Below are 7,935 nucleotides of genomic sequence, written 5' to 3' on the forward strand. Positions count from 1 at the left end.
CTGTGACCGATTATGATCGATTAATTTATAACCCATAATCTATTATGACCAAGTCATTAGCCCTATATAGATTCCTTTTATGAGTAATGGCTTATTGGATAATATATGTTGTATCAAAAAAAATCAGAAATTAATAGCTAACTTTAGATTATATTGTATTTTTTTTTTTTTAAAAAAAAAAAAAAAGAAAAGAAAACCCTCAAATCATGATACTTTGGTAAACAGACGACAACAGGACTAATTCATAATTTATTAACTTGGTAAGAGTACAAACTTAATTGAGAGACTAACTAAAGTAAATTTTGAGACTAAGTACGTAAAGTGTAACTAAAGTATCTTGAGGTGAAACAAAACTAGTAACATATTAATAAAATCACCTATAAGAGTGTATCAACCATAGAATTTATATGAAGTCCTGAGACAATAATGTCCTGTTTATTACTTCTAGATGATGCAACATATTATTTTTCTACCGACACTCTCTTTCTAGCTATAGAATCAAATGCTCTCTGATTCACATCACCCAACATCCCAGCGAAAACCCTCCCCCTCTCAACCTCCCACTCTCTTGTACACAACTATACACGCTGCCACCCCTCTGTTTAGAGAGCATACGTGATACCGCACCACTTCTCCGGCAATTGGCTCCTTATTCACAATGACTAACCTGTTTTGAGCAACCCAATTTTATCAGTTAAAGCTATAAATATGTAATTAATTTATCACTTAAAGTTGTTACAAATTTAAACCTAAGAATTCATGTATACATCTAATACAATATGCACACCACCTGTTAAACATATTATGTCTCAAAGACCCAAAATTTACTTTCATTACCAAATTTTGTGGGGATTACATAAAATTGCATTATATTCAAGAATTCACTTCCAAGTTTTAAAGATTCAAGCAAAATAACACAAAGAAGAGACAAGAAGAAGGGTTTTCAAAGTTTAATTATTACCTGCATATTGGTGGGTAGCGGAGGCGTATTCCTTGTGAGTTCTTGTTGATCGCCTGATTGGGTGGTGAATTGGTGATGAACCGTGATATTAAAGTTGTAATTGAAGGAGAGTTGAAGAGGGATAACCGTGATTATAGGGTTTGAATGAAAAAAATTGAAGCAAAGTTGAAGTTTTCCGATTTAGATTAGGTTTCATTATTGGTGATTTTGGGAAGGTTTTTTTTTTTTTTTTTTTTTTTTTTTGACAGGTATTTTGGGAAGATGAATAAGGCCATTGGATTAAAGATGGGTTTAATCAGCAGTTGTGAGGGTGTTTTGATGAGGGGTATGGATTCTAATCCGTGTTTTTATCGAGTGGCCAATGAGAATTATAAATCAATAGTTAATACAATTAAAGAGATTATAACTAACTAACTATTACTAGTAGCACTGTCAAAACGGTTTGATAGTTTGGGTTCGGTTCGGTATTAAATCGGATCGGTTTGAAATCGGATTAAATGTCTCGCGGGTCAGTTTCAGTTCGGTTAAAATAGTTATTGGTTCAATTCGGTTTCGGTTTATTCTTGATCGGTTTTAATTCGGTTCGGGTTGTAAACGGTTCGGTGCATCCGGGTTACGGTTTGTTAACGGTTCGGTGTAAACGGTTTTTATACCGGTTCAAATAGTTTTGGGTTGGAAACGGTTTCGAGTTAGAAACGGTTCGGTTCTTTTTCGGTTTAGTTTTATATTGGTTCGGTTTGTTAACGGGTTTGCCTTTTATACGGTTAAACGTTATTCGGATCAGTTCCATTTCACGTTTACTAAATTATGGTTCGGAACGGTTTTTTATTACAAAAAGTCGATTTTTAATTGGGTCGTTTAGATTTGGGCAGTTTAACGATTTTGGTTTGAAATTTCATAGTACTTGCTAACCTTTTACTGGTTAACAATTTTTATATCAAGCCGAGACTTCATCACTTCATATTTAGGCATTAGGCATTATATTATATACAAATTCTCATCGATTTAAAAAATACATATCATATTATTTTCAAGTTTAGTCATATTGATCTTACTAGTTTATTACGAAGTAACGTAGATTATAAAAGTTTAGTGTATTAATGAATTATTATTGTTTTGATATCACAATATTAGTTGTTTCTTATTTAATCATCTAATTGATGTGTCATAATCATGAATTGATGAGTTATTGTGAGATCGAAATTATAGTTTGATTTATAGACAGTTCAGTTTGTATGTGGTTGTAGACACCCATTTGTGTCTCCCCAAAACCAAACCCAGTGATGAGTACCTTTCACGTCGAATCATAATCGAATGAAACGAAAGTGTGGAAGGACTAGTGTTGCGGAAAGTTTTTATTTCTCTTCTCTCTGCTTTTGAAAACTTTATTTTAAAAAAACATCCAATCCAGTTTGGTTGGTCCATGATATGGGTCCAATAATAGTGTAGTTGGATGGGGCTTGCAAAGACCTTTCCAACGATATATTATAAGCCCAATTCCTATGAATATTGGGGAAATTATGGCCAATTTACTAAACTGGGCCCGATTTGAGCTTTATGTACGGCCCAATGATCTAGGGGAGGGCCTGATATGATTTATCATTCCTAATGCAATTAGGAATGGTTTTGTTCTTATAGAATCTTCTAGAAGGTTCTTTTCATTCCTAATTCAATTAGCATTGATAAGTTGACTTTGTTGACTTTTCAGAGTTTTAATCAAAATCAAATAGCATTTTCAAAGAAATTATATTATTTTATCTTCCAGTACAGTAAACTTATCGGATTTTCGAAAATGCGTTAGAATCAAGACTGGCGTCCAACCCCAAGCCTTGGCGCCTGGAACCAGGCTTGGCGCCAGGCGCTAGCCACTGGTGCCTGGCGCCAGCTAGCCATGGTTGGCGCCAACCTTGTTTCCTAAGCGTCAGTCTCTGTTTTGTTAAATTATCTTTTTTGGCTGATTTTCTCTATAAATATCGCATCAAAAACTCCGTTTTCATTCATCATCTACGTCCATCATTCACCAATTTTCACCAATTCTATTCATTCTCAAGCTTTCATCAACAATCATTAATTCTTTAGCATTCTTTAATTCATTCAATTCTTTCTTACTTGTTTTCATACAAAATTCCGCATTCACAAGATCTAGAAACACCTATCCATATTCGAAGTTGCCTTCGCCCTAGACTTGAAAGGTTTTAATTTCTGAGGGTTTGGTCCCAAATCTGTCTTTCAATTATTTAATTTAATTATTTTGTTTATTATTTTCCTTGAAGTTACTAACGTGTGTATTTTGTTATTAGAAAGAGGTACGAATAATCAAAGTAAGTGCTTTAATTGATTTATTGATATTATGATGTAGAAATCATGTTTATATTGTTATTATGATATTCCTAGTATCATGTCTAGGTTAATTTTAATATTAAATATGATTGTTATGATGCTTCCTATGTTCTTCCTAATGTTTATTCATGTTAGTATCATGTTAGGGCTAAAGATTTGATTTTTATTGCTTAGTGACATGCTAGGGTTTGTTATTAATCTTGTTAGCATCGTACCTAGGATCTTGCTATTATTATTATGCTTTAATATTAACATGAATATGATCATTATTATTATTATTATAATTTATGATTATGAATATTATTATTATTATAATTATTATAATTCATGTTTATTCATGATATTTATTGATTATGTTGCTTGATACATTATTTATTCTTTATTGCTTGATCACCTTTTATGCATGTTTAAAGGGAATTTGTACTTGTAATCACGCTTAATAAGATAATTAATAATTTTGTTTAGGGTTAATTGTGATTATAATTCAAGTGATCGCCAATAATAGATTTGTTTGTGCATTAAATTCAACCAACATAGATTAAACAGGTTTAGGGTTAATCCTATTGATTGTTTGTTAATCAGAAAGCGCACATGAATACGAGCAGAATAAACTAGAGGCCTATTATTAGGGCAGGTTCAATCTCTTTTAGGTTGGATTTGTACCATCATCCCCGAACCCTTATTTGGTTCATGACCTCATGGAGTTGACGGTCTCTTGGATCGTTAAGGGGTGTGACCTTCATCCTATGAACGGTTTAAAAGTTCCTTAAAAACTTGTTGGCGACTCTTTTGCTTTATCTTCTTCCCTTTTGGACGCCACTGTACTTTAGTGTATGATCACAGTGGGGTTCAAGCTAGTGGGATTTTAAAGGCTTGAAATTATTCTCTACAGTTTTTGGCGACTCCGCTTGGGAGGATTTCTATTTTAATTCCTGAATTTGTTTCGGCAATGATCTAGAATGAGTGGATGAGACTCGAAAAGTTATAAGTATTTCAAGTGCGTAATTTTGATTAACATTATTGTCATATGCATAAAAAGGTTCTCATTGGAAAGACCATCCGTAATGAGTAAAAAATATAGGATTTTACACGTAGGAAATTTGAGAAATGTCTTTCACTACTAGGACTGAAATAACACCGCGCGAAACTGGAAGATTTTATCGAGCACAGAAATCTGTTGAGGCATGTGGGAAGTAGCGTCAGGGGCCTGAGCTTGGCGCCACACTTTTAGCCGTAGCGCCAAACGCCAGTATTGGCGCCAGGCGCTACAGTTAAAAGTTGGCGCCAGTCTCTGTTTGCTGGCGCCAATCTCCCCCAATACCGAGCCAGAAATATGCGTTCTAATTTCGACCGATTTTTCGTATTGTTTGCTCGATCCTACTTCCTGATTGAATTTTTTCTCACTTTTCTGAAACCCATATGTGTTCTACATATGGACATAACCCTCTAGGAATTCATGCTCCATCTACCCGATTGAACGCTCCGTGCAACAAAGGGTACATCCGAGATGTTGAATTCACCAAACCATGGAAGCGAGTTTTTTTTCTTTTTTAAAACTCGCGGTGTCCCATCCACTCGTGCCAACCCTTCACGGTTAGGTTTCCACGCGGTGCATCCGGACAATTAACCATGGACCCTCTATTGACTAAACCATATCCCGAACTTTAGAGAACTAGAGCCATGGTTAGGTTGCGAACTCATTGCATCATATTGTGCCTACTTGACTAATTGTGCATTATTTGTTGTGCATATATATTCTATGTTTCTCTTAACCGTTTGTTGATTTGTGTTGAGAATAAATAAATTAATGACTTAAAGAACTTTGCCTAATTAATTAATTAATTTGAGTCAATAAGTCTAATTTTTATTTCAATCGGAATTGACCTAGTACGACTTTAGGTATACCCCAGTTGACTAATAATACCGAAAACAGTCCCAGACGTCAGCTAAATTGTCTGGCGCCAACCACCACAGTGTGACGCTAGTCTTGTCGCTTGGCCGACAGTTCGGATTATTTGTCGAGTCATCACCTAAAGTCTAATTAATCAGTCTCCTGTTTAAGTCGGTTAATTTTGCTGACAATAATGCTTAATTGAATCAATGATCGAGTTTAGGCACTAAGTCCCATGGTCTTACACAAAAGTCTCAACATGTCACCTACACTCACTAGTCTTAGCACACACTTTGAGTACACATGACCATGGCCATGTCTTAGGTTCATGCATGAGTCGGTCTTTTTCGTCGTTTAAGTTGGGGGTACATTCTATTCCTAATTCTTCATATTTCTCCATCTAAATCTTCTTTTGCATTCTTCCATCTTTCTTCACTTCCTCCATCATTGCATGTTGAATAAAGTTTGATTCAAATAATTAACAATAAGTATCCCCAAATTCCTTTTCCACAGTACTTGGTCGAGGAGAGAAGGGCGATTAATCAAGGACAACACCTTTGTTCAACTCTTACTTTTTGATAAACCGATTTGTCAAAAGAGAAAGCCTAAGAATATAATGGCAACTCAAGAGGAAGTTAATGAACTTAGGAGTCAATTGAATAACGTGACTGAGACACTGAAGCTTCTCGCACTTAGGATCGATGATCCCGTGAAACAACAACAAATGGACCTCATGCAAGAGAGCCTAAGCAAGTTGTCCAGTGACTACAAGTTTCAAGAACTCACATCCCAAGTGGTCTCGGTGGATAAAGATCTTCTTCCGCAGAAGTTCAACGCCAACGACATCCCAAAATTCAGAGCAACTGACAACCCTTACTTTCATTTAAGAGCATTCGAAACAATAATGAGTATTAAGGGTATTGATAAGAAAGTTTTCCCCTCTCTTTTCTCACTATCTCTCAAAACCGTTTTCCAACAATGGTTCTTCTCCCTTGACAAGGAGAAAACCTCTACCTGGGAATCGATAGTAAACGCTTTCGTTGGTAGGTACAAGTGCAATATCCAAGTTGAAACCGACCATAGACAACTTGAGATGCTAAGACAAAAAGAGAATGAAGGTTTTACTTCTTTCTTTAATAAGTGGAGGGAAACTTCCGCCAAGATGATTGAGGTCCCCACTGAAAAAGAATCCGTGAGGATGTTTATCAAGAATCTTCAAGAAAAGTATTCAAAGCACTTAAAATATCAACACAACTTGAATACTTTCAAGGCCGTTTATGACATCGGAATTAAAATCGAAGACGACCTCAATAGTAACCACGGTGGCTGGAAAGGAAAGAAGAACAAAAATCCTTCTTCTTTCGAAAACGCCCACTCTAGTAATAATGTAAGGACCTTTGACCATAATGGTGTCTTAGCCATAGATAATCAAGGATCTAAAAGGAAACCCAAGCGAGAGTTCACACCCATTGGAATGACCTACGATGCTGCTTTCGATCGTCTCTATGATCGAGGATTAACCAAACCTATTGGCCCTACCGAGGATCCAACACTAGAAAATCGATCTTCGAGATGGAATCCAAACTCCTATTGCAAGTACCATCGAGGGCGCGGTCATACTACTGATGAATACTACAAGTTTCATAACCTCATTCAAGATCTCATACAAGCAAATAAGATCCCATCGCCTCTAGCTAGCGAGAAGACTGGATGATGTCGGAGCAAACAACACAAGACACGAGGCGAGCTTCAACGACAAGATTTCGTGACCTCTTTTTATATTTCTTTTTCATTTTTTTTCCTTTCCCCAATAAGTCTAGCATAGGAACCTTTTCCTTTCCTTAAATTTATTTTGTAGGATTTTTTTTGCTTTCCTTTAAGAAAATGAGCATTTATTTCCTTATATATGATCATTTCATTGCATTGCATTAAAAAAAAAAACAACAATGTCGAATTAAACACAAGGTATACCAATGATTTAAGGCAACCCTTGTAGCCACATCATATCTCCTTTCACCTTTCGAATATGCAATCCTTTCTTCATAAACCACTTTAAGCCTCGTCTAACGATAGACCCTTCTTTTTTCAACCTACATCTACCTAACCTTGGGATGGGATGGTGTGCAACTTATGCAATTCTAAAAAGCTTGAGTGATTTCAAAAGATCAAAATAAATAGCAAAATAAGAAAAAAATAAATAAATAAAAGTGTACAAAAGGGCAAGTGTTCCAATGTCTTTGATATGAAAATATCTTCGATAAGAACACGTCTCAAATTGGGTCTCTTATCGAGTGCTGGGTACCGTGCCTGAGAAACATGAATGCCAAGTGATTGATAGACCGCATGATCGAGATTGCCCACACTTATTAAAATAAAATAAATGCTAAAGCAAAAAAGAAAGCTAAAAAAGAGTAGAAAACCTCAAGCATAAAAATACAAATATTCAAAAGCAAGGTTGCACACCTTGGGGGCTTATCTAGGGTCTTGAGCCTTGATCCCCTTCTTCTTCAAACCTTTAGCCTAACCACGTTACAACCCTTAAAAAGACCTTTTTTGAGGTATACACACTTGTGCGAGGTTCGGCTAGAGCTACGTTCGGCCTGATTCCTAACGGATACGTAGGCAACCTCAAATCGAGGTGCAGCCGTAATAAACATGCATTCATATTCACATTCACACAATTACACCATCATCATATCAAGGGATCCCCTGTGCTCATCCCTATTCATTTAGAGCTAGACTT

The 7,935-nt window shown here is 35.9% G+C and overlaps 1 long non-coding RNA gene across 1 annotated transcript; it reads right to left on the reverse strand.

Annotated features, from left to right (window-relative positions):
* Window positions 1–234: 234 nt before the first annotated feature.
* On the reverse strand, window positions 235–1,524 carry LOC110704080. The gene is made up of 2 exons (XR_002507857.1): window positions 962–1,524; window positions 235–667 (listed from the first exon to the last, which is right to left on the reverse strand). It is a non-coding gene; the product is annotated as an uncharacterized LOC110704080 (long non-coding RNA).
* Window positions 1,525–7,935: the final 6,411 nt, after the last annotated feature.

The sequence above is a fragment of the Chenopodium quinoa genome, unplaced genomic scaffold, assembly GCF_001683475.1.
Source record: "Chenopodium quinoa cultivar QQ74 unplaced genomic scaffold, ASM168347v1, whole genome shotgun sequence".
NCBI classification, from domain to species: domain Eukaryota; kingdom Viridiplantae; phylum Streptophyta; class Magnoliopsida; order Caryophyllales; family Amaranthaceae; genus Chenopodium; species Chenopodium quinoa.